The sequence below is a fragment of the Athene noctua genome, chromosome 6, assembly GCF_965140245.1.
Source record: "Athene noctua chromosome 6, bAthNoc1.hap1.1, whole genome shotgun sequence".
NCBI lineage: Eukaryota > Metazoa > Chordata > Aves > Strigiformes > Strigidae > Athene > Athene noctua.
In genome coordinates, this window is record NC_134042.1 from 21,242,892 (window position 1) to 21,269,557 (window position 26,666).

Sequence of the window (26,666 nt, forward strand, 5' to 3'; positions counted from 1 at the left end):
ACAGATTGCACAGGAACTGACCATCAAAGTTTGCATATCTAGAAATATCTGCTCCTTTCTAATGACTAGATTAAGAAGCTGATCTCTCATTGATGACTGAGATACGGCAATAATACTCTTATTCACTCTCATTTGTAGGGCTATTAATATGTCTTATGATTTGCTCCAGTGTGTGACTGACAAATAAACCCCTAAAATGGAAGAAAGCTCAGAGGAGATGGGAAGAATGATGTGCCTGTGAAGCTCAGGGAATAAGGCAGGGTGTGACTGACCACAGCAGTAGCAAAGAAGTTGCCTTTATCTCACCGAAACAGGGACCAGAGCGTGGCCTGCACTTTAAACAGTTATCAATGGTTGAGTAGATCTACTGGTGGTGTAAATATTTCTCCCTGAATCCATTCAAGGATCATGAATGTCTCCTTGAGGTAGTAGGCATGGGGGGAGTCAATTAGTCGTTCAATCACAAATTCTAAAATGTCACAGTTAGGCAATTGTATCAATTTAAAGATTGCAGTTGCTTCTGTGTTCTTAAAGACTGCCAAGTCCCTGTTTGGGCTTCTAGTCTAAGCAAAACCACTAAGTTTGGGAGTTCAGCAACGTTGTCAATACTTTCTGGACCCACTGGGAGTCAGACCTATAATTTCCTACAGCAAGACTCATTTAATGCTGCTTACTGTCCAATCCAGAGAAAGCCATAGGTTTCCTCACAATAGCCTGAGATAAGACATGTCTTCCTGGGTTTCTAGGATGCATTATATGAATGTTTTCCTGTCCCCATTACCCACTGTACATTAGTTCCACTGGTCAAGGTTTTGAAGGACTGTGACATGACCTTGACTACATCTCAGCCTGGATCAGCTACCACTGTAACTCCCTCATCAGTTTTTGTGATAGTTCTGTTTACATTCAGGGCTATCAAAGCTGAGAGAATGTGTCTTACTCACCTGTGTTAGCTCTTCTGTAAAAGGGAGAATGCAGGGAAGAGGTGAGAGTACAGGTGGCTCTAGACATGGACTGCTGGGCATAAGAGGTATCTATCCCAATCCCAAGGTCCATGCCTCTATTTTTACATATCTTGCTAACAGCTGAATAGGATCTCACTAAATCCTCTTGATTTTCCTGAAATGCATTCCTCTAAAGACAATATTTTAGATAAACCAAACAATCTTATTCAAGAGGTTATATTTGTTTGTTTTTCCTGTCATCAACCCTACCTGATCTGCCTTTCACTGCCTTTCTAACTCCCCTATTCAAATGGTTCTGCACTTGCTTTAAACATCAGTTCGTACTTCCTGCCTGGATTTGTTGCACCACAGGTGCTGAATGCAGAATATCTGCAAGGGCACACTGATGAGTCTTGTACTGCTGGTTCTGCTTCTTAATCTTTTTCTTAAATTCCAAATATTCAGTTTCCTTCTGATGAGCTGTAAATTTCTTCCCAATTTCTTTCTTGACTGTCTGAAAAGACTACTCAGATTATTTGCAACTTTACACAAAACTGCACTTCAGCTGTCTTAAGCATCTTCTGTAGATTTAGTGTTGTCCTGGGGGAATACAAAAAATTTTCCTTCTTTTCACACAGAAAGGCTTACAGCTTCCTTTCCAGATGAACTGTTCCCCTAAAAAAATCTTCTAGGTAGGAGAGAGTGTCTCTCACTCTCTCTTTCTGTCATACTCAGCATCCTAATAAAAGCACATTCCTTGAATTTCTAATTTTCCTTATTCCACATGTGGCCAGACATTTAAACCCATGTTTAAACCTGTCTGGCTGAGATGGAGTTAATTTTCCCCATGGCAGCCCTCATAGTGCTGTGCTGTGTATTGGTAGCTGTAAAGGTGTTGACAGACCAGTGTTTTAGCTACTTCTGAGCAGTGCTCGCACAGCATCAAGGCTGCGTCTCCAACATCCCCTCTCACCAGCAGGCAGAGGGAAAATAGCCAGGACAGCTGACCCAAATGGACCAAAAGGATATTCCATACCTTATGACATCTGCTTAGCAATAAAAACTAAGGAGGAGGAGCTGGGGTGTTTATTATTACAATGTCTGTCTTCCAGAGCAACTGCTATACATACTGAAGCCCTACTTCCCTGGAAGTGGCTGGACATCACCTGCTGATGGGAAGTAGAGAATAAATCTTCTGTTTTTCCTTTGCTTTTGTGCTCAGCCTTTGCTTTTGCTTTATTAAATTGACTTTATCTTAAGCCACAGATTGTTTTTTAAAATTTCCATCTTTTTTTCTCCCTCCCTGTCCTGCTGAGGAGGGGAATGATAGAGCAGCTTAGTGGCCACCTAACATCCAGCCAAGTCAACGCACAACAGTGTTTTAAGTCCAAGCCAGCAAACTGTGTCATACAGGATTAACTGGAATTTTTGATATCTCACAGTCTTCCTCCTTTCCAAAAGTTTACACAAACACACACAACAAATACATTTTAAGAAAGCTGAACTGCAAGAAACAAACTTTAGATATATTGCAATCCAATACAAATTCTATGCTTCTAAGTAGTTTTCTAATATATGAGAAGCAATAAATGTAAATTTTTTTTTGTTGCTGCACACAAAACTTGAAAAATAAGTGTTTATTGCTGTAAGTTGCAGTTACTGGCAGCAAGACAGCTGACTAGGGTCCTGAGGATGTGCTGCATTTGATTTTTATTACCCTAAAGATTGATATTCACTGTCGATCTAGCATGAGCTAAAGCTAAAGATATGTATTTAAGTTTTAAGGAAAGATTTCACCCAACGGAGCTATATACAGAAATTTCTACATTGCTATTCTATATATTTCAGTTTACATTCTATCAGACATAGAAGTGTTGATGGTACAAATTACAGTGTAAGCTGCTATTTTTTTTTTCCTTTTAAAAGATCTATATTTTGCTAGTTCTGTTTCAAAAACCGTTGAAGCTGAGTTTCATCAATAAAATATTTTTGTCACTATAGTGTATCATTATAACCCTTTTCTTAAGTGTTTTGTCACAATTTGATCATTTTCTTGCAAGGAACATCTTGCAATATCATATCTAATGCTAACTATATTAAAGAAAATTTTTAGGAGTTTGTAACTTTTCCTTCTGGCAGCAGAAAGCAATATTTCAGATAGACTGGAAGATCTTTATAATGTGAAAACATTTATTGCATAATCATGATGATACAAAGTTTACTTATTCAAATTCCTCTGTCCACTTTTTCAAAACCCTGTGTCCCTAAACAGGGTCGTATTGCCTGATGTGAGGAGTTACAGTTAAGTGAATTGTGCATAACTCTTTCTGCAAAGTCTGTTCCTCTTCACTCCTTACTCATCTGAACCACCTGACTATAGTTTTTCCCTGTTATGCCCCTATCAGAGGAAGTCAGGCTCTCCAAAACCTGTTGGCTCAGCAGTACTTGTCTCCCTACAACATGTACGTTTCTATGAACTACAGTGAGATGTCTCTGCGCACAGAGCTGCTGAGGCAGGTGACACTAGGGATCTTGAATGACTCTCTATAGACCAAGAAATCATCCAGAAGGATCAGTCTTTAAAGAATGTGCTGATTATTTAACTACTGAGTTATTTGCTTATACTCCAAAAGCATCCAAAAGATACTCCAAAGTATTTTTTATAATTTACAGCTACTTGAACTAAAAGAAGTGCATGAGAAATTAGCATTTTGTTATTGCTTCGCTCAATCTTAATTTTTTGCCCAAAACGCATTTAATTTTATGTGGGTTTTGAAATTTAAGTTTTATGGACCAACACTTGATTAATTTCCTCTTAAATTCCTTGTTTGTTTTGGGTTTTTTTGTTTGGTTGGTTGTTTGTTTCCATAAAGAGCAGTTTAAGAGTGCCACTATACACAGGTTACTTTGGAAAGACCTGAAAAATGTTTAACATAATGTAATGTGCATTCACCATATAAGTCAAAATAAAAAGGAATCTTTTGCACTCCCTCTAGTCTGAAAATGGTCATATGAAACAAACTCCAATTTTATTAAAATCGACATATAATCATATTTTTAAGCAACCTTCACTTAAAAAAAAAATTATTATAATCTGTAATTAATCTGACTAATTGCATTATGAAATGGTAAATTAGAGGTGAACAATAGACAGCTAAGAAAACTTTTGTTAATTTTCTCCAGTATAAAGTAAAAGAACTTGGTAATATAATTCTAAACTTAGACTGTTGTGATTTTAATTCTTCACAGTTTCTAGAACACTAGAAGAGATATCGGCCTTGTTTAAATTCTTTAATTAATTTTAGATTTAAATACATTTTTATCCATATTTTTCCAGTGGGATAAAAATATATCTACAGCTGAATCTATAAAAACCATTAAGTTCTAATCCTTTGGCAAAGTGCTCTGTCCTTATGGTTCTATGCTGAATTCTATAAATATATCAAATAACTCCCTTCCATATATTCCAGCTGTGACACTGTATGACTTTGTGTGGTCCAGCTGCCTTCTCCCTCTTGTCCGATAATACCTCAGTCATATATATATATATATATATATATATATAAATGTAAGATCATTGAATTGGCTTGATAGAGCTTTTATGCCAGTTCATTTGTACTGACAGTTTTCAGCTCAAAGCTACTGGATGTGACAGGAGCAGGAGCAGTTCATTACCTCCACTGTGGCTCCAGCTCTTTCAAGAGGGGGAAATAAACTGCATTAATCAAAGGCTGATCATCTTTGGGTTTACTTCAAGACCTGACTCTGAAAAGTCTTTGATTCTTTGAATGGGGTCAGAGTGACATTTCAGTAATGGTTTTCCTTTCTTCCACTTGGCAGAACAGCTAGACTATCTTGTAATCAGGCTACAAAAAAGACAGGAAGTATCAAAGCAGCTACTGAATTTTAGATGGCAAAATGGTTTACCTGAAAGCTGCTTAGGTATTTTATGAATGCTTTCTGTAAATATCCATAAAAGATGTGATAACCATGAGCTTCAATTCAGGACCTGTCTATTTCACAGGTTTGAGACTCAAACATAAGTCTATAGAGGACCCTTGGGAATAATTTTGCAGTATCTAATTTTTAGATATTTTTCTTGTTTGTGTTATCATCCTCAAATTTGCTGCACTGCCTTCTTACACGTTGTGCAAGGAGACCTATATCCATAAAACTGGTATTACAGAAGAACTGACCCACACTTTTACTAAGTTAAGTAGCTTTAACTTAAATAGGAAGATTTCTGAAAATGTCAACTAATTTAAATGACATTCCTGCAATTGTTGTTGTTGTTATTATAATTATAATTATTTATTATTATTACAGGTTTCCCAGAGAAGTTTTGGATGCCCCCTCCCTGGAAATGTTCAAGGCCAGGTTGGATGGGGCTTTTGAGCAACGTGATCTAGTAGAAGGTGTCCTTGCCCATGGCAAGGGAGTTGGAACTAGACAATATTTAAGGTCCCTTCCAACTCAAATAATTCTATGATTCTATGATTATGCCATTACTGTTGTTATTAATATTATTTTACTTTGCTATTCCAATAAGGCTATTGACTGCGTGGCATACATTTTTGTCCTTTCACTATGGAATTCTACCATAAAAGGATTGGCCTTGCACAAACTGATGTATTTTACCTCATGTATTACTCAACACATAAGACTGGGAGCTTTTAGCCTAAAGTGAGGACTTAGACTTACAGTCCTTATCTAATACACATAATTAGATCAAGCTAATGGGTTACAGTTTACACAATCAGGGCATTTTACTGTCTCTGAACTTTACCTATCTGCAATTCTAATACTAAATGCTGCCTGATTTAAAAGGCTAGTTATTTGTTGACAACTCTAGCTTGCAGTGAGCTGTAGTAAAGAAGCGTGCTTTTAAGGTCTTATTTACTTGACACAAGAACAAATATTTCTTTACATTAATTTCATGTTTTATCATATTTGAACAGCTATTAAGCCATTAAAATAAAACTGTGGTGGGCTTTTTTACTGTTAAATAAAACATCTGGAACTCTGTAATAGACTTATGAGTCTTACATCCTTTTTGCCAGGTCTAGCAGTTTTAAGAAAGTTAGTCTGCTGTCTATTCTGAACCACTTACAGGTTCTACTAGTTTGGGGTTTTTTGTCTTTTTAACATGCTTGAACACTATTTTTTACCATATAACCAAGATTCTGGCTATGTTATGGTACTCCATTTCTGTTATATCTCTAATATATACAGCTTTAAATATCAGACCATTTTATAGTTTTGCACCATTTCTCTTCCTCTTTTTTCTACTTCCATTTTAGAGACACATGAGTCTCTAAGAAATTGAAATTTGGCATTTATTCTAGTTCACACAGCAATAAATCAATAGAGCCAGTTCTGAATGCTGTCTCTATACAACACAGAGGGGCTATTTGAGGTTCTCCCTGACTCTACCACATACTGAGTGGTACTAGCAAAATAACTGGGGTACTTTCTTTTGATTTTGAGCTTTGTCTTGTCCACCAGAATTCTTTTCATATGCTTTGGTATCTGCCTAATTCATCAATATTAAACCTAATTCCCCCAAGAATTATGCATGCATTTTCTCATTCTGCTATTTCTAAAATAATTTGAAAAGACAAGGGACATGTTATTTAGAGAATGTGAATTTTTAATACAATTGTTTTATTTCTTTCCCTCTTTGTCTGACTATTTTGGAGCTTTTGTTTCAGAAACACTATGGCTAATACAGTTATATTTACATTCATTAATTAATTCAAGCATTTTAAGAACCTGTCAGATGCTTTTTCTTTTTTGGTCTCCAATTATTAGTTTTGTAGATGGCAGAAGGAAAAAAAGAATGTCATGATTGTTGGTAAATAAAGAGTCTTGCATGAGTGCTTTTTAATAGCTTATCATCAACATGTAATCGAACTGAATAATTGCTGCATAAGAGAGTGGCTGCGAACCAGCAGCTGCCCCTAGGCAGTACTTTGTTGAGGAATGTCACTGCGACAAAAAGTGCTGGACATATAATGCATCATCAGCATTTGTGCTATAGGCATGTCATGTAGGTGGATAGGAATCACTGAGGTGTGGTAAATGTAAGTGTGTCAATGACATCTGAGGGGTATTAGATGGATAGGGGGCAAGCAGAAAGACAAAGAAGGCAAAAGACAAAGAAGCCAAAAAATTGAGGAAAACAGCTTTTACCACTAAATGGAAATTACCTTCAATGCTGCAGTGCACCACTGACTCTGACAGCTGAAGCAGCAGCAGAGAGAACTTGACAAAGATATTGGTTATAGTGTTTTCTTTGCAAGCAGCTAAGTCTGTTTGATTTTCCACTGGCAATATTAATCAATGTTCTTTCAAAAAAAAAAATAGTCTGAAGAGGAGAGTATTTTCTTAAGGCTATCAGAAATTATTTGAAAGCCTAGATTTGTGTGTGTGAATGTGTGCCTGCATATGTCGATATTTGTGGAATAATGAAACATGAGAATAAAAATAATTGTGTACTTTTTTTCATTGCACTATAGTCTATGTTTTTCAAAATATAAAAAAGGTTCTGTAACAAATATGTGCTACCTTTATTTTTCATAACTTCCTCTTAATAGAACCTGTGTATCAAAACTAGAAGCTTCTATACTAAGCTTAATTTAGACTTAGATACAAGCTTACCTCCTTGCTTGCTCTGCCTGGAATTGCTTTTCCTCCTAACCCTTTATTTCAAAATATTTTCCTTTAGTTTTTCACTGTCATATTGAAGATATCAAAGCTGAGTAGAATTTATATAGTTATTACTATATATACCTTTAAAAACCACACACATGTAATAACACTTCATTATCATATTTTCTTTCAAGTTATAGGAGAAGGGAGAATACCATTTAGATACTTGAGTGAAACGCTTCGTATAAAGTCATAGGGTATGTCAGTCCTAGAGTCCTGCATAAATCTAAGTTTCTGGATCTTCCGTTTAGAACATGTTGTTTTTTACCACTATTGCTTTCACATTTCTTCATTTTGAAAGACAAATCATTGTTTATGTTACCAACTGTAAAAATTTATTTGGCAATTGCCTTACAGTACTAGTATGAAAAAATTAACACTTTAACAGGCTGGATTCTATTCTCATGATTAAGGTTTCCTTTATATGAAAGAATTTGTCTTCATAATGTTACTTTAGGCTGCATATTCTACTTAAACTGCCAGTCAGGGTATAACGATGTTTAGCGTCAGCTGCTTGCAGCAGGGTATGTTTAACAGAACTGGCAGTGGCAGTCTTCTGTGGCCTAAACTGTTGTTCCTGAATTGCTTTGAAGCACCCAGCATTATGACAAGTAACCTGAGCTGAGAGGTTTTTTTTCATAACTTTTACAGAAGAAAAAGCTAAGCACAGGCATTCACTCACAACTTGGATGCTTCCGACAACAAATATGAGCTAGATCGCTTCCACACCATCACAGTTAATGTGGGGAGGGAAGCATTTCCAAAAGTGTGCCAATCTAACTCTGCCTGTAGAAAAAGTAAAATTCCTCAGTGTGCTCAAATACGTACATTTATTATAACACAAGTAGATTAACATACTTGTCTGAGAGGCCAACGTTATCCTGCTCAAACACTGTGCCAGAATAGGTGGACTGGGAGAGATTCATGTCCAGCATGCCTGCCTGTCTATAACCCCGTCTGAAACAAATCACTCATAAGCACAGCAGAGTCTATGTACTGGAATTAACAATTCACACAAGCTTCCTCTGCTGTGGAACAATTTTAGCAAGGAATTGTCTGTCTGCCTACGTGAGTTTTTACACGTCCATCAGCTAACCCAAAGATTCACATGTGAACTCCAGCAGCTGGGTCATCAGGTGCATATTCGATTCTCTCTGCAAACTTGTGGGTCTGGTAACTAATGAATAGGTTAAACTCATTCATGCACACATTTTTTCACCTACAGTAGTTAAAACATGGGCTATTTCCCTGATTAATAAATAGTTGTAGCATGTTTCTACAGCTTCTGACTGCAAAGAATTAACCTTCATTTTAACAGGGTTAAGACTGCAAGTGTCAGAGAATAAAATGGAAGGAAAGAACTTCTACTAGTAGATGAAGACTGTGATATTTTTGACATATAGCCTGGCTGTCAGAAAAGTGATCAACTTGACACATGCTGAACTGCTGTGGTGGTGCACTATTGTCAGCTGAAAGCTTTGAGAGGCCTTTCCTTTTACTGAGAGCCTTTCCCATTTTACAAAATGCTCAGTCTCACTGAGATCGCATGTTGGCCATACACTGACATACTTCAGTTGACTGTAATTACTGTAACCAGAGGCAACACAGTCAAAATAGTATAGTCTGTACTTCTTGCTTAAATATCTGCTCATTATTATGTGGACCTTTCAGAAAAATCAAAAAGCTTTATTTCTCAGATGAGATCAGTCTGGGTTAGTAATCTCAGCTAAATTATATCCAGAAATAAAGATGAAGATATGTTTCCTCATGAACAGCTAAAAAAATTTAAAAAATATATTCACACTGAGAAATCCAGCAGCTCAGCTTTAATGCTTGAAATGGATAAAAAAATAACATACCATTCTTTGGGTTTGGGGGTTCTTTGTCTTTTTTTTTTTTTTTTTAAATGTATGTACCTTCCTTCTGGGAGAAAGTCTTAATTTGGAGTGACTGCAAGATCGTGACCAAAAACATTTAGTGCAGCAATCCACTCTTTAGAGCTTCTGCCTCTTACAACTGCAAGATACAGTCTCCCATGAACTAAATATCTTATTCCACTATGAGAGATGGAAGTTCCATAATCCCAAAATCTGGCTGAACTCTAAATTTGCTGGAGGAGAGATCCTGCATCCTCCTAATGAGCCTCTGAAGATACTATTTTGAGCTATGGCTTCCCTCCTGTCCTGCTTAACACTGTCATAACAGTCCCTGTCTGCTAATACCCAGGAAGGGAAGGAACAAGAATAATAAGAATACTTTCATTCTCTGAACCTGACTCTTGTTCCTGCCATATAATTACAACTAATGGACTTTCTCCCTGCATACACCTGAAAGAGACAAGGATTTAGAAAAACTAAGTTAGAGAATTTCTTAAAGGATGGCTTGTAGGAAACCTTCTGGAGTCAGAGTTGTGCAGGTGACATACGTAATAACCTGAGTGGAATGGATGTGAAGGAAGATGTAATTTGAGGATTAACTGGCAGAAAATGGATGAAGTAATGGGTTATGCACAAATCTCCAAAGACAATTTTAACTAGATGATGATCCAGATGACAAAAGAGAAACTGAGAAGAAAGAGGAGTTTGAAACAGAGTTTTTGTAAGCCTTGGGACTTTGAACAGAAGGTAAGGAAACAAAATACTGTGAAGAGACAAAGAATTCAAGGTTACCATTAAATGTTTAAATATTAAAGGCTAAAGGATTAATTTTTGAATTTATTATGGCTGAATCTATAGTTGACTAGCATGAAGGAGGAAACACAAGATAATTTGGGCAAATAAATAATTATATTGAAGTACCAAGTTTGGACAAGCAACTGAAAACAATTTTGGAGCTGCAGATATAAGAAAATTAATGCAAGGATACAAGAAAAAAGAGATTATTTTGGGAGTTGTAGAACAGGTGAATCAGCTACAAAAGGATTGTATGGAATTATTAGAAATAAAAAGAAATAGAGGGACATGCTAAGGTCATATATTCATAGGGAATATTTTGACAAGAAATTGTAGATATATGGAAGTGGGATGGGGTGATACAAAGAAAATATAGACCATGAAAATTGAGCAGGAGAAGTCAGAAAAATGAATTAATGGTTTTTAAAGAAAAAAAGGACTAAGGAAAGGAGATTGGCAAACTCAAGAGTTTTGTTAGCTTCATAGATCTTAAGGTAATAAGCTACCATTTGCTCTTCTAATTTAAGACATTAGATTAGAGTTATTTCACTCAGCTTTCTTTGCTTTGAAACCAGCAGCTAGTATTCATATCTTCAAGTACAACCATTGTGTCCCAGAATGGTAGAACCACAAAGGTGAAAATGCCATGAAGGTTTAAAGAGCTTTCACTCAATAAAATTGTTTCTATGGGAAAAAAATTAAGATGATTCTAGTAGGTTGCCTAGGATCCAATGTGCAAATATCTATTATGGATAATTAGACATTCAGAAAAATTTCTTCCCAATCTAATCTAGGAACCATTAGAAACCTATTCACCTGAGTCACAGCTAGACAAATGTCAATAAAGGTAATAACCTTCTTCTGTTAAAATATCTGTTAAAAACATTTGTCTATGAAAGGAAAAATATCTCTTTCTTTCCTAGTTTATAAGTGTCTAAGTTCATTGTAAGAGTGAAGATAGTTTGATTTATATTATTAGATAAATAGAAAGAACATAAACAATAAATATTTAGGGTAAATACTATAAACCCCCCAACATTTCTGTCATTAGGATGGGTCAGAAAATAACTTGGAAGACTCATTTTGGAGACAAACAAGATATTATAGAACTTTAATATTATACCTATGAAGAAAGTTTTCTATGGGGATTTTTTTATTTTGCCAAGCTATAGGGCAATTTTGACAGCATCTAGATTTGCATGATTAAAGTCACAGACTGTTATTTTGTTTGCTTCAGTGGAAATAACCTCAGACCTGCTGTACTGCTACAGATGAAGTCCCCAATCTCCAGCACTAATCTAAGTGATGATTAAAGTGAGTTAATATGCATCTGTATTTTTTATTCTGTCAAAATAAAAAATTATATTAGGTCAGTTTGCAGAAAGGAAATATATTATATTGCATATTGACACAGAAGTTGAGAGGAGAAATTCTTTAAAGAAAATAGAGAAGAAAGTAAGTAATAATTTAAAAAAAAATCTGATTTAAGCTTTTGTTCAATACTTGAAGAAAATTTTCATATCTTGAAAAAGTTATATTTTTTTTCTTTTCCTGTTTGACATTGTGAGCCTTGATATTAGCAAGGAGTAGAAAACAAAGCCCACATAAGCAATTGGACTGTTTGAGATGTTTATGAAACAGACAGACCAGCAAATTCTTTTTTTTTTTTTTTAAAAAAAGCAGTCAGCTTCATTTTTAAGTTAACATCTATTCCATTTAAATGTCTAAATATTTGAAACTATAGCACATTAGTATCTTAGTTCACTTTTATTACACAACTCATGAGATCTTCAGCTCATCTCCTAAACCCTCTTCATGAACTGAGTCTTGCTTGGATTTGGGAAAAAAAATTAAAAGACTGAGTCATGTCTTTGCTGTGAATGTTGAGACATATAGACTTCCCGTTGTAAATATAGAGGTCCTGTAGAGGTCTCTATGTTGTACATATAGAGGTCCTGTTGATCACTTTTCTGCATAAAATAGAGAAAAGCACTCTTGTTTTTCTGTGGGGTTTCTTTGACCATCTCTTCTTTCTATGTACGTTTTTAAGTATGTGAATTGATTATGTCCTGAGTCCTTGTGCATGAGAAAAAAGGTACTAGATAAATACAGAGCAAAAAGGAAAAAGATAGTACTGATCCTTTTCACTCTGAGAGACACACGAGCCTTAAAATATAACACGTACTCTATTCATCTTTCCTCCACTCAGGATCTTACCATAAGACAGATCAGTATTGAAAGCTAACTGAACAACAGGTTGGAGTACAAAGTTATCTTGTTTGTCTTTGCCTTAGCTAAACTTGGCTTCTTTGCTAGTACTGAGGAGTAACAAAGCAACAACACAGAGGAAGAGATTGATTTAATGATGTTGGAATGATGAATGAGCAATTCATCCAAAGCTTCCTTTTGGTCCGGAGAACAGTCTCAGACCTGTGTGTGAACTACTCTCTGGGCAGCTGGATAATAGGTCAAGGCAATGTCCTTCCCTTCCTGAGCTGGAAACAGTACTTTGTGTACTTACGAGAGACGAGTTCTTTCCAATAGAAGCAAGAAATGCCATACACATGAGTCAGCCTTGAGTGTCCAGGTGGTGTCATTACTCAGTTTTTGGACACTGTGCTACAGCATATTCATACACTCATTCAAACACTTCACAGCTGTGTAGAAGGAAAACATCTTTTCACATTTTTCCCTTTGAATTTTTAAATTAAGGACATTAAAACAGGCATAATGCTCCTAGTATCTGAGCCAGGCACTACCCTGTCAATTTTAATTTCCCCTGCCATTTTCTCAGGTGTTCCTAAAGTGTAAGTAATAAATTAAAACAAAACAAAACAAAACAAAAAACTACAGAAGATTCTCTCTTACTGAAAAGCAATAAAACAGATTTCTGTCTCTGCAGTGTCAAAGTCCTCTTTGCAGCAAGTTTCCATCTTGACATCTTAGACACAAGGTTTCTGGAATGAAATAGGACTTGAAGAATCTACCTAGAGCTTATATGACATGAATAACCATGACATTTTATTGTCATTGTTTAAAAACAAATTAGAAACAGAAAAAAGATTCTGATTTTTTTTTTTTAGGGGGGGGGGGCAAGATAAATTTCTTGGCTTCACTATACTTAAAGTTCTAGCAATATGAAGTATAGAACATACCTTAATTCATTTTCTCCAATATGCAAAGTAATATAAATATTATACCTTTTCTGGCTTAATAACTGTGGTGGATTGACAGTGTTCTGTCACTCCCCTCCTCAGCATGACGGGGGGGGGGGGGAAATGAGATACAAAAAAGGAAAAAAAGCTTGTGGGTTAAGATAAAGTCAGTTTAATAAAACAATATCAAAGTCTGAGCACAAAAGCAAAGGAAAACAAAAGATTTATTCTCTACTTCCCATCAGCAGGTGATGACCAGCCACTTCCAGGGAAGTAGGGCTTCAGTATGTGTAGCAGTTGCTCAAAAATAAAAACGTCATAATAACGAATGCCACCCCTCCCTTTTCTCCCTGCTCCCCCTTTATCTTTCTCTTAGCTTTTATTGCTGAACAGATGTCATATGGTATGGAAAAACCCTTTGGGTCAGCTGTCCTGGCTATGTCTCCTCCTAAGACCTCCCCCACCTCCAGCCTGCTGGTGAGAGGGGATGTTGGAGACGCAGCCTTGATGCTGTGCGAGCACTGCTCAGAAGTAGCTAAAACACTGGTCTGTCAACACCTTTACAGCTACCAATACACAGCACAGCACTATGAGGGCTGCCATGGGGAAAATTAACTCCATCTCAGCCAGACCCAATAGAGACAGACAAATAGAGCACTGCATCAGTATAGTTATCTCCACGTCAGACAGTCTCTTGCCTAAGTGCAAATGGGAAAATAATTTCTTCATGGTCATTGGATGGAGTTAAATCTCAGTGACAAATATGTGATTGATATAGGCAGATTCTGGATGGGTTATTAAATCTACTGGATGTTACTAACTCTTACAAATTCCTTTTAAATTATTCACATAACCCTCTTACAACAGTTTCCTAGTTGTTGCTATGATGGGTAAATATTTTCTAATTGTTGCTATACAGTGGGTTCTTGTATATTACACGTATTTATTACAAAAAAGCTTAAAGAAGAAAAAATACTCCTCATTTTCTGGTAAACTGTGGTAAGTCTCCCTTTTTTATTGACTATCCCTAACACTGTCACTTACAATGTCTTTTAACTTTGTGAAAAGGTGATGATTTGCTGTGTGATTTCTTCGCATATATTACTAAAAGAATTGAAGAGTCCCCGTTCTGGTAGAGCATCCTGTTACCCTCCAATATATATGCTTCAACTCCAGCTCTCAGCTGTCTGCCATACTTTATCCATCCAGAGAAAGTTTTTCCTAGTCTCTGAAGAAAGAGTTTAGACAGTGATTCATCTTGTAAATAAATCAAAAAATCAACAAAACTTCATAATCATACAGCTACATGAAATTTGCTTGTTAACTTTGATCTAAACTATTATTTTTTTCATTAAAAAAACATTGGAAGGAAAGACGTAGCAGATTGTCTCATGATTTATTACTGAAAACTAAAAAAAACAAATGAAGCAACATTTCCATCTTTGTTTTGGGCTTTAGCGATACAGATGAGACTCTCTAAGCCTAGAAAATAATCAGGATGCTTAAGGATTCAGAACAAATTTTCTAAATGGAAAAATCCAGATGATATTTATATCTGGCTGTAAAAAGCATGCAAAAGCATGTATTATTAAAGGTACTAAAAAAAAATCATAAAAGCAGATTTCTGGGTTGGCATGGTTTCAGGATAGAGAGGAGTAAATTTATTAAGGGACAAACCATAGTTGTAGCTAAATGGAAGAAATAAAAAAACTGAAATTAAATTTTTACGGCCACTTTCTGCTATTTTACTGGATAACTTGCTTAATGTTTACTGTTTTATGTATTTTGTTTCCCTATCCTGTTTGGGCAACAGCTTTTTCATATTCTAACCCCACACAGTAGCTAAAAGAAGTCACTTTAACTCCTTGACTTGGAAACCCTCAGATCTCTTGCAATATAAACAATTACTAATTATAAACTTGACCTCTTATGTTAAAAAGTTTGCAATATGTATATGCCCCCCCCTCCCCCCCATGTGAAAATTCAACACCCATAGTGCTATATTTCTAAATAAATTAAGCAGCCCTTTGACATGCTGGAGATTTTGCATGGTAAAAGTTCATGCTTACTAGTGTTTCCATTTTCTTCAGAAGTATTTCAAGGAACATCGAGTTACATTTTGCTGTGACGTGCATTATTATACTTGTGAGGAACAGCAGCATTAAAAATGACTACACCCACGTATGGAGAGGTGCTTGTGGTTATGAAGACAGTGAAGAGTATTGGGCTGAATATCAATTACATTTTTGTAAACAGCTACACTGTGTCACAATGTTAATGCAATATTATCTTTGCATTGTACCCGCTTAAGGTTGCCCCATAACTACACTTTGTACTTTGAAGAGTCTGGAATAGTGGAGACTATAAAGAAGGCTTCTATCATCTCATTCTATAGCTGGAAAGCAAGCCAGGAGGCTTGTGTCATAGCTGTTGAGTTATTGACAAGAGTGCTACCAGTGATACCATAAATGCTACAAATACACTCTATAGTACCTCACCAGGCAGCACCACTAAAGATAGCCATTATGTTTTTTTATCCTACTTTCCTCAAAATCTTAAAAAGCTGTACAACAAAACAGTAAGGAGTGAAGAGAACAGAACACAGTTTAATGTCTGAAACATAATGGTTAATTTTTACTTCAGATTTCCTTTCTTGATTTCCATACACTGCAAAATTTTATGCTCTCTTCTTGTGCAGCCATAAGTGTTTTGATGAAGTGCAGGGCAGTTTTGTATACATAAAAACTGTTATAATATTATTATTCAATGTTTCACAAAACCTTAATTATCATCTATTGAATAGTTAATCTTCAATAAATAAGATTTCAATAATCCAATGGCAATTATTTTGTCTACTATACCTGATTTTATAAAACCTAAATTAAACAAGGAGGCAGTTAAAACGTTTAAGGATTTCATTGCTTTCAATAAGGTCTGTAGTTACTGCAGATACTGCATTAGTACAAATTTACTACATAGTATATCAGTGTTAGTCAATAACAACATCACTCTAAAACTTTATCCCCAAAGAGGTATGTAAGATATAGTGCCAAAATGTTAAAAAAGTTTTCATCCGAACTGGCGTTCCTTCAGCCCAGATCTATGTAGTAACATAAGCCCCTACAATACTAACTACTGTGGTTTTCTGGAGAGTTTTGAAAGAGGCAGTAGTCACCACTCATGCCAGACTGACACACCGACAACTCACTAAGTTCCTGAAAGCTGCAGGCATCGTCTCAAATTCAGAGATAAATTCTGTTAGTTCTATGGGGTTATCTTCCCTAAGGGCTAAATTTAAGCTAAAGCATGAGCTTAAAGAGCTGTGTTACCCAACCTGATGTAAAATATACTCTGTAGACAGGTAATATTGTGAGAAATGTGATCTTACTTTATTTATTGTAGTCATCTGACATAATAATGGCATTTAGGTAACTCAATAGATTATCTTGTTAAATCTCATACCCTAAGACAGGTAACTCTATCTATATTCAGATCAGCTAGGGTGTTTCCTTACCTTACTGATACAGTATTTCTAATGTGTTTTTAAAAATGTCTCCTGAGAGAGGTTTCTGAAGTCTAACCTTATCTTCTCTTCAATTTAAGCTCCTATTTCTCACCTTCTCAACCATAGATTTGACAAACAGATTAAGCTCCTTTGCATACTTAAAGACTGTCTGGACGTCTCTGGCAAAAAGAAGCTTAGTATACCCAGTCAGTGAGACTGGCCATTTTCTCTCAACTATCTTCAACTAGGTCCTAAGTCATCATTATCACTGCACACATTACTTACCTTCCTAAAATCCTAAAATAATAGAATATTTTGAGGACAATAAGTCCGAAGTGAATGTACAGTGTCTTTAGGAACCTCATTTATCTTCTCTTTTTGCCTTGACTCTTGTATGGCTGAATCCCATGCAGTGCTGTACATTCCATACTGTCACTGGCCATTCCCATAATATAACACTATGGTATATAAATAATACTAACAGGTATTTTAACCTTATCAGATAAATATGTTTGCAGATTGCAAAACTAAGCCTGAGTCATGTAACTGAAGGAAAAAAACCTCAGGAATGATGGCCAGCAAAGCTACACATCTATCAGCTTCTTCAGAGTCCATTCTGGAAACAGCTCATCCATGCTAATAGTAGTTATAAGAGTATCTGGAAGCCACTCATGGTCTGAGCTATAGGAAAGGTATATCTATACAACACAGGGCTGCTTGAATAGTGTTAGAAAATAATATAGTAAACAAATAATTTCTGTAGTGAATGTAAAATAAATAAATTATTTGCTAACAAGCATCTTTATTATTCTTCCGTTCTCAGAGATAGTGGCGTAATTCAGCTATTAGTGGCACAATTCAGCTGTTACACTACTTGTGGCTTTTAAATGATAAATGCTCAGAATAAAATATTTATGAATACATATACATATCTATTCCATTATTTGATCAGCTTTGAGGGACGTTTGTTACTGTCCATGCCCAATGGAACTGACATGAATAGGCTAAATTCTATACCAACATAAATCCACTGAGTTTGCAACAGGCTGATCTTTGACCCTTTGTTATTATTTAATGGGAAAATAAACATTCACACTTGAATTTGTGAAAGGGATTGATAAGAGGGTTGTACAGGTCAGTTTCCTATTAATGAAATAGATACCCTTTCAATTCTGAGCTACTCAAATGAATCTGACGCAGGTCAGAAGTAACCAAAAGTCATTAACACCTGACAGCTGGGTGATGGCCTGTGTAAAATGAGTTGGTGCTCTCAGCCCAGTACATAAAACATCAGAATAATTGGTGTTAATTTGCACCCCTGTTGGCAGTCTTAGTACAGAGGCCAAAGATTGAATGGGCATGAAAATTAAACTATCCTGTCAGCTATAAAGGTTCTTTCAGGTCAGGACTGAAGTGCATTAAGAGGGTACTATAGAGGAATTTCCACTGTCAGTGCTGGGGCTGACTTTGTGACTAAATTCAGTAATATGATGCATTCCCCAGACATTACAAACACTGAGAGGTTTTCTTATCCATTTATTTATTTATTTGAGAGAGAGAGAATATATTTACATTAGAAATACAATGGTTGCAAGAACCAAGGGGGTCAACAGCTGACCTCCACATGAAGTGCAAACTATTGTATCAGTGTCAGGATCTGTGGAGAATCACTAATGTGTTTTTGCAGCTGAGAAGCCATAAATGGTACTTTGCACATGTGTGTTGATGGCAAAAGAATTGACCACGTGGATAATTAGTCGCAGGTATGTTAGGGTTCCCTGTTAACTTCTTGCGTAACTTTTTATTTTGGATTACCGATCTGACAGTGACAAAATGTGCAGTCTTTTTCAATCTAATGCAATCAATATTTAACACCAGGCAAGCCTGTTCCTTTCAATTGTGGTTGCACATGAGAATAAAGTTTGCAATTAAATTGGAAAAGCATAGAGATCTTGAAAAGATGAATGCCTTCACATTGCCAACTGACAGAAAAGCTGGCTGGGGAAGTTTGAGAAAATTCTGCCATTATGTATCTCTATACTAAGAAAGACAATATTCAGAAATGGGGAGCGAGTAAGTAAACCTCAAATTATATTTGCACAGAGTATGTTCACCACTTGTCAAGTCTAGCAGATACCCACAAGATATAAAATATATCCTCTGAAGATTTCATCATAGGTTTAGATTTGCTTTGGTCTAAAAGGAAGGCAATCCTGAGTGAGCTGCGGAGTTAAGTAATGCGGATGTGGCTTTCATGTGCAAATTTCTTTTGACTCACTGAAACAACAGCTCCCAGAGTCTGGACTGCTGTCCACACAACCAAGCCTGCATGGGAATGCAAATGACTTCATTATAGGCCAAGTCTCCTTGCACCAATGAGCTGTACAGGACACTTGCAGTGATACCAGCTTTGTGAGCTGCTTTCTTGCTGTTTCTGTTTCCTGTCTGAAAATAAGCGGCATCTTATCTGTTGCTAGGCAGTAAGAAAGGGGTCCAGTGTGGCAGGGGAAAAAAAACTTTTCTTTTGTTGGTGTAATTCTTTTGCCCTGATAATTGATATAATTGATAACTTTTACATTACCTTTTTCTTCCGTCATCTTGAATTTCATAATGGTCACCTCAAAATCAGTCTGAATTGTCTTCAGCTTGTTTTATTGCTGAACTCGTGGAATGAACATAGCAAACAATATATTCATCGGCAATAGTAATAAAAAAGATTAGTTATTTTCAGTTAACTATAGCACAGTCTTTTATACGAAATATCAAAGGAAAATATAGAGACCAAGGAAAGATCTTTGTGTATATTTTCACCCTTCTAGCTCAGAGACCTCTACCTCTGTACTGTGAAGAGAATTCTACATAAGCACTCGAAGCTTTTGTTTGGCTTGAGAGACAGTCTCACAAGTCTTTTTAATTATGCCACACAAGTAGAGCACTTTAACAGTTTGGGTTAAGAGTACATCCTGCAGAGCTTCTTAGCAGTTCATGTAGCTAAAGATCTTTTCAGGTGAGGTGGGAAATGTGAATTTGTATCACACTACCGCGTAATTGAATTTGGATTACTCAAAGCATACATGGAGGCTGTCATCCCCGCGGAAGGTTTCATCCCCTACTAGGGAGATTTTAGGCACTTTGCACAGCTAGTGGCTTGTGGACAACAGGTATTGTATATTAACAGTGTATTGTAAACTTGGTTCAGAATCCTAGGGTCAAGACCAAGTCTACATCCCATCTGAATGGCTGAAATCTTCAAATCCATGCCTGGCTGCTTCCTCCTCTGAACTACAAAATCTGTGGGACATTCAAGGAGTAGTGCAATGAAGCATAGACAGGCAACTAATTGTTCTTTCCAACTCTCAAACAAAAGGAGGCATTTTCCCATAGTGCAGATGTTTAGTTTTAGGCAGAGATAAGAAACAGTCCTTACATGAGAATATGTTTGTGAGTCCTCAAGATTATTCTCTTTTCTGGTTACTGATTATTGAGAAACCCTCTCTCAGACACATAGCCTTACATTTGTACCAGATGCAGAACTTCAGCTCTGGATTTTGCTGTAGGTGTTGTCTGACTCCTTTGATAAATCTGTCCTTTTGAGCATACAAATGTATTGCTTTATCCACCCTAGCTTTTATATGTTTGAGTGCAAGAGGAAGGGACCTCAAATATGCTGTTTGGCTAAAACACTGTTCCTTAAGAGTCTAAAAATGAAAAGAAAATCCATCAATATTTCTCTCTTATGGACATTCTCATGTTTCGGCTGAGAAAAGAATTACACCCAGAAGAAGAAATTAAAATACAAAGTAAAAGGCTGATCTCTCAGCCTGTGTTAAAAAAAATTAGTTTTTCCATCCTATACAATTATACAACATCATCAACTGCAATGCACTGGTGGATGTAGATATTTGAGGGTCATTAGGCACTGAGCATTTCCTCGAATGAATCGCAATTACATGATCACCAGTCCTAAGTCATTTTGTACTGATCCATCATGAAGATTTATTAGTCCTTAACATTTCTCATTGTTTACTGGTGACAGGAGTGCTTGGCTCTTGAAGGTGATCTGACACTTCTCTGGTTGCCAGTACTGTATATTCCAGTCCATATGAAAATGACATACAGACACCTAGTACCAAACACCCGTATCATCTAGTACCAAACACCTAGTATCAAACACCAGCGCCTAGAAATACCTCTAGGGATTACAGGCCCCTGGCTGCTTTCCCACATCTCATGATAAGCACACAGCTATTTTATATTCCATTACCCTGATGTCCCTGTGCTTGAGCATATGCTGTTGTCTGTCTTGGGCGTATATCCAAACAGTGCCTGCAGGCTGTATTCTCCTATAATCCATTGTATGTTCTGAGAAATCATATGATCTTATTGGTTTTTCAGATACCATGGTTTTAAGCTGTCAAAAGTGACCTTGTGTCTTGTTTCTCTTTTGCTTTTTTCTGTTAAGCCTGTCCTAGATCTTCAGGTTCAAGTATGATTGAGTGCAGCAGTATGCTTCTGTCACAAAAGGAACAGATTTTCTCAGATCAGACACAGTATTATATAGGCCCTACATATTTCTAGGCTGTGCAAATTAAATTTTAAAATTCACTGTTCCATCCCCACAAGAGTTGAATTCACATTTTTTGTAGCTGGAAACTCAAGATGGTTCTGATATATTCAATAAAACTGTCCATCACTTCAAACCTTGGCAAGCATTTTCTTCAGAGATGCTACACTCAGTGTACCTATTTGCACTTTTAAGCAAAGCTCAGAAAAAGAGGTAACACATAAGCCACAGTAGTCTATGAGTAGAAGTCCCTCCCATGAGTCTCTTTTCACCCATATCCACAGCAAATTACACCACTATTCTGCACCAGATGTGTTTCTTAACACAGTGACTGGGCCAAAGCAAGGCTATATACTCTTACCTCTGCTCCCTACCTGACTGTACCAGGAAGGAGAACAGGCTAAGGTCAGGACAACAACCAGGACCAAATATCAAAATCCAATCCTACATTATTACCAAAAGATATCCAGTATTTCTCATGGTTTCAATGGTTTGTAACTTTACAACATGTTTACTCTTTGAAATAACATCTCATTCTTTCTCAGGCTGAGTTCTTGAGGGTCTTTTCCAACAACAGCAATTCAGCTGGTTTGAGAGTCAGATAATATAAAACAGTAACAGTCTTACAGCTATTTTTTAAAAATGGGGAAAAATAGGAGCAAAATTACATGTAGTTATGTAATTAGAGATGGCATCATCATCATCATCATCATCCGTTCACTCAAAGAAGTCTACTTGAGGCTGCACAGCCGATACTAATTTTGGTATTTTCTGTTATATTTTTTACATGTTAACAAAATTTTCTGTAACAGTATGCTTTTGGGGATGTGTGTATATGCGTATTTTTAAATTTCTAGGAGTGGTATTTAATGCATTTCCCTGAAGCTTCTAAGTGCTGTTTCTTTTTGTGAGGAAGAATATTTTTACTCAATAGATTCCACCCTCATAGCAGGAAATTTTCAGCACAGCAAAGGAATTTTAAGACCCTTGAACCAAATTTTACAGTCTATGTGTAAAATTTACCTGATAAAAATCTCATTAAAGTCTATTTCCAAAACTAAGAAAGGGCCAGAAGGAGTTTATCTCCAGCACTATAAGTTTCAGATAAGATTTCTTAGTGAGTGCTAAAAGATAGCATAATTAAGAAATTAAATACATTTTAAAATCTGAAATGAATTTTCATTTACAAGGAAACAAATAGCTTCAGAAAATTTTCAGAAACATTATTCTGAGATCTTCTTGTATGACAGGCATCCAGTTGGCATTAGGGGATTTGTATGTGAAATGGGTTAGAGACTTCTAATCAACTCCTATGTATTAAAAAAACACACACACAAACCACAAACCAAAATCCAAGCACAACAAGAGAAAAACATTCCAGCTCTCATAAGATCACAATCCAGCAGGAATCTGTCATTTTCTTCAGTAAACAGGACTGAGCGAAGATGAAAAATTAACAATAATCGGATTCTTGTGGTGGGAACACTGAAATGTCATCAAACCATATACCTATACTATCTCCTATACATGAGATAGGCATAGATGTGAAGGCATTATAATTATTTATTGCAGTATAAAGTGGTTATGTAGGGAGATAAAACTTGACAAACCTGAAGAATAATTGATTTGATGGGCTTTTCATTCCCTTGTACTCAGAATCAGATATCATAGTGTGTGGTCCATAGAGCCCTCTGCCTTCTCCTTAAAAGCCTCTGGCACCTTGTGGTTACGTTTCAGGGTACGGTAAATCTGTGCATGTTCTTTTTATGTCTGCAAATAATCAGAGGAATTCAGTCTGTGGAGCTGCCATGATTACAGCTTTCTTGAACAAAACACAGCACTCTGGGGTGCTGCCTGTAGGAGAATAAGGTGGGAAGGAATCTCATGAAGTTCAAAAAGGAGAGTGAAAAGTACTGCACCTTGAGAGGAGATATTCAAAATCTGTCTGGACACAGGCCTGGACAACTGGGTCTAGGTGGCCTTGCTTGAGCAGTGGAGTTGGACAAGATGACCTTCAGAAGTCCCTTCCAACTGCAGCCACTCTGTGATTCTGTGATATACCCAGGCTTAGGTTTTTCTAAGTGCAATTTAACGTCTACACAAATCAAGGGTTAATATAGGCCCATACTAAAAATACAATATAGATTCTCCCAATGAGAAATGTGGTGCCCAGAAGCTTGTAGGACTTGTTCCTACAGCAATAATTCTACTAAATTTTCAGGGATAGAAAATTGTTGTACCCAGACAAGAGAGTGGGTTTCAGTGAAATTTTATCTCCAGACACATGCAACAAATCAAAGTTGAATGAATCTAAGTTGAAAGGCAAATCAAGACTTGTGAAAGACAGTAAAATAATGGGAATGCTCTTTTATTTTTAGTAAATAATAACATAATATGAAAATTAAAATACTGAGAAAACTTGGAAACACCATGTCATATTTTTAATCCAAATGTTTTCCTTAGTGTATTATAAAATCAGAGTGAGAAAGAACAGTAGAGCTATTGTCAACCTGCAGGGAATGCAGGGTACCCTGAACAAAGATGACGCTTTTTTCCTGTAACTATTAAACAAGGATAGGTCATAAATTGTTTCCAACATCTCTCTGACAACTCAAGAACTGTTATATAACACCTACTTAAGCACACTGCTTTCAGAAAAGACAAATCCCAAAGTTCTTGTTAAATTTATAGCTCATCATGTTTTCTTATGGGTGCTAGTTGCAGGACACCCTCTCCAGCAGTTAGATGTGTCTTTACTATCTGAAACAGGGACTTGCATTTGACACAGAGCAGATGTCTTTATTTAGTGTTGCATAATTTAGTAGTACTTCATGTTTTTTAAAAGAAGACTAGTTTGTTTCCATTTCTTTTCATTTCAAGGACCAACATCTTATTATCAATTGTGAAAATTTCAGATATGACTACTGCGTGTGATAGCAAGTACTTCATTAAGTTCATGGCAAATTGTTCTCTCGCTTCATTGTAAGCTCTTTGGGAATGGAAAGTGTGTTTTTGGAGTGTGTACCACAAAAACTCCTTTCCAAGCATTGGCCTTTATTTACAGAGCTCCAGCAATGCAGCAGTAGAAGTTACTCTGTTTTAGCTCTGTAGAACTGTTTCACCCTTCTTCTGTTTAACTCGCTATTAAACTCTGCAAACACCCTTCTGTTTTCTTTTGTGTTTAATTGTTAAATATAGTGCTTTGCCATAGTTTTGGTATAAAGTGCACAGAAAGATTCATTAAGCAGGCAGTGAAGGATTTCTTCAAGGGAAGGTAATACTTGAATGACATAAAAATAGAGCATCTCATTCTTTTCATTTTTAAAATAAAACAAATGTTGTCCATTTGTTTCCTGCTGTCCTGAAGTATATAAGTTTCTGGCAGGAAAGGAAAGCCTAAAACATTTTCTGATAGAAACTCTTAATTCTCAGCCAAACTATGAACATTCAGAAATGCCATTATGTGACCTCCAGGGAACCTTAGGTTAGAATCTCATGCTTCAGTCTTTTTTACAGGCTGATTTCATGGCAAGACACAAAGACCTCCCAAGATGTATCTTGAATCTACACAGAGTACACACGATGCATTGTGTCTTTTCCAGCTATAGCCACCTGCAGCCACAGAATGGTATAGTCACACAAGCAAACCAAATTATTTCAGAAGAGACATTAGACTGTTAGTATAACACCAGTTTTTCTACTTGGGAGTGCTCAGTTCTTTCCCTAAAAAACCCAACAAAACCCAGACCACATAAAGCAACATAGAAGATACTTAGGAAAAAATCACACTGAGTCAAGAGACAACTTCCAGTACAGAAATTTCCTTTTAGAAGGAAAGGTTTCCCACTAGAAAACGTGTAAGATTTTCCACACTGTTTTCCATGTAAGATGAAGGATCATATTCTCGGGCTACTCTTTGCGTAGGTTCATAATAATATGTTAAGGAAAAAATAGTGAGTGTTTTCATCTTACAGTAGTCGCTTTGACTACTTAAATGGCTGACTATAGAACTACCAGCATTTGGGAATGTGAGGACCAAAATAACCTGGGAAGATTCTTTGAAGAGTTGATATTAATTTCAGGCTTTATTTTCTTACCTTTATACCAATAGTTCCAGGAATCAATAATTCTCTGAAACAGTCAAAAAACGCCTACTTACCAGAGATTTGTACAACAGAATTGGACAGATATTTTCTATTAAATTAGAAAATTGAGAATTGGACAGAATTTTCTATTAAATTAGAAAATTGAGAATTGGACAGAAATTTTCTATTAAATTTCTATTTAACCAAACCAAAACTTCCTCCAGAAAATTTTAATCAAAGTAAATAAATATATTTTCATTGCAGAAGTGAACAATGGCAGCTTTCTTGATTCTTTTCATCATTACTATGCAGGCAGCAGCTTCCAACCCACCTTACTACCGTGTCAGAGGCTTTTGGCACATGTATGTCTTTTGTCTGCAGGGACAAAGAGCTTTCCAGGCAGATTACTGGCAGACCAAAAAATCTGGGTGAGAATTCATTAAAGGGAGTTATTCAGAAAACTCTTTTGTGGGGAAAAAAAAATCATATACTCTTGCCACTTGTTCTGTTTCTTGTGGGAGAAATAAGGGAAGCCTGAACTTTGATGTATGGATGTACATTTTACAGATCCACTTTCAGTTCTGATAAGTATACATATATATTTGTTAGAATACATTTATATAAAACAAGTATGTATAAATACATATGTTTGTATAAACGTTTAAATGCATATATTTTTTATACAGGTACATTTGTGTTATAAAAACAACTTCCCTTAGCTTACAACTATGCTTCTGACCTATTAATAAACTCAGTTTACAGTATGCTTAGTAAGTAATACAGTTCAAATTACTCACATCTTAATTCTCTATTGATTTCAAATCTGTCTCCTCTTCTCATGTATTTCCACCTCACACACCTTCTCAGTGTTTTAATAATTATTCACAATCAATAAATAACAACACTATTGCATTTTAAGGAAAACAGTTACATTTATATATGTATTATTTCGTTTTCAGATAACGTAGAAGCATATTTATGTTACTTAATCTCTTTTTACCATTCATTTGCTATCTGGTGGTCTTGAACT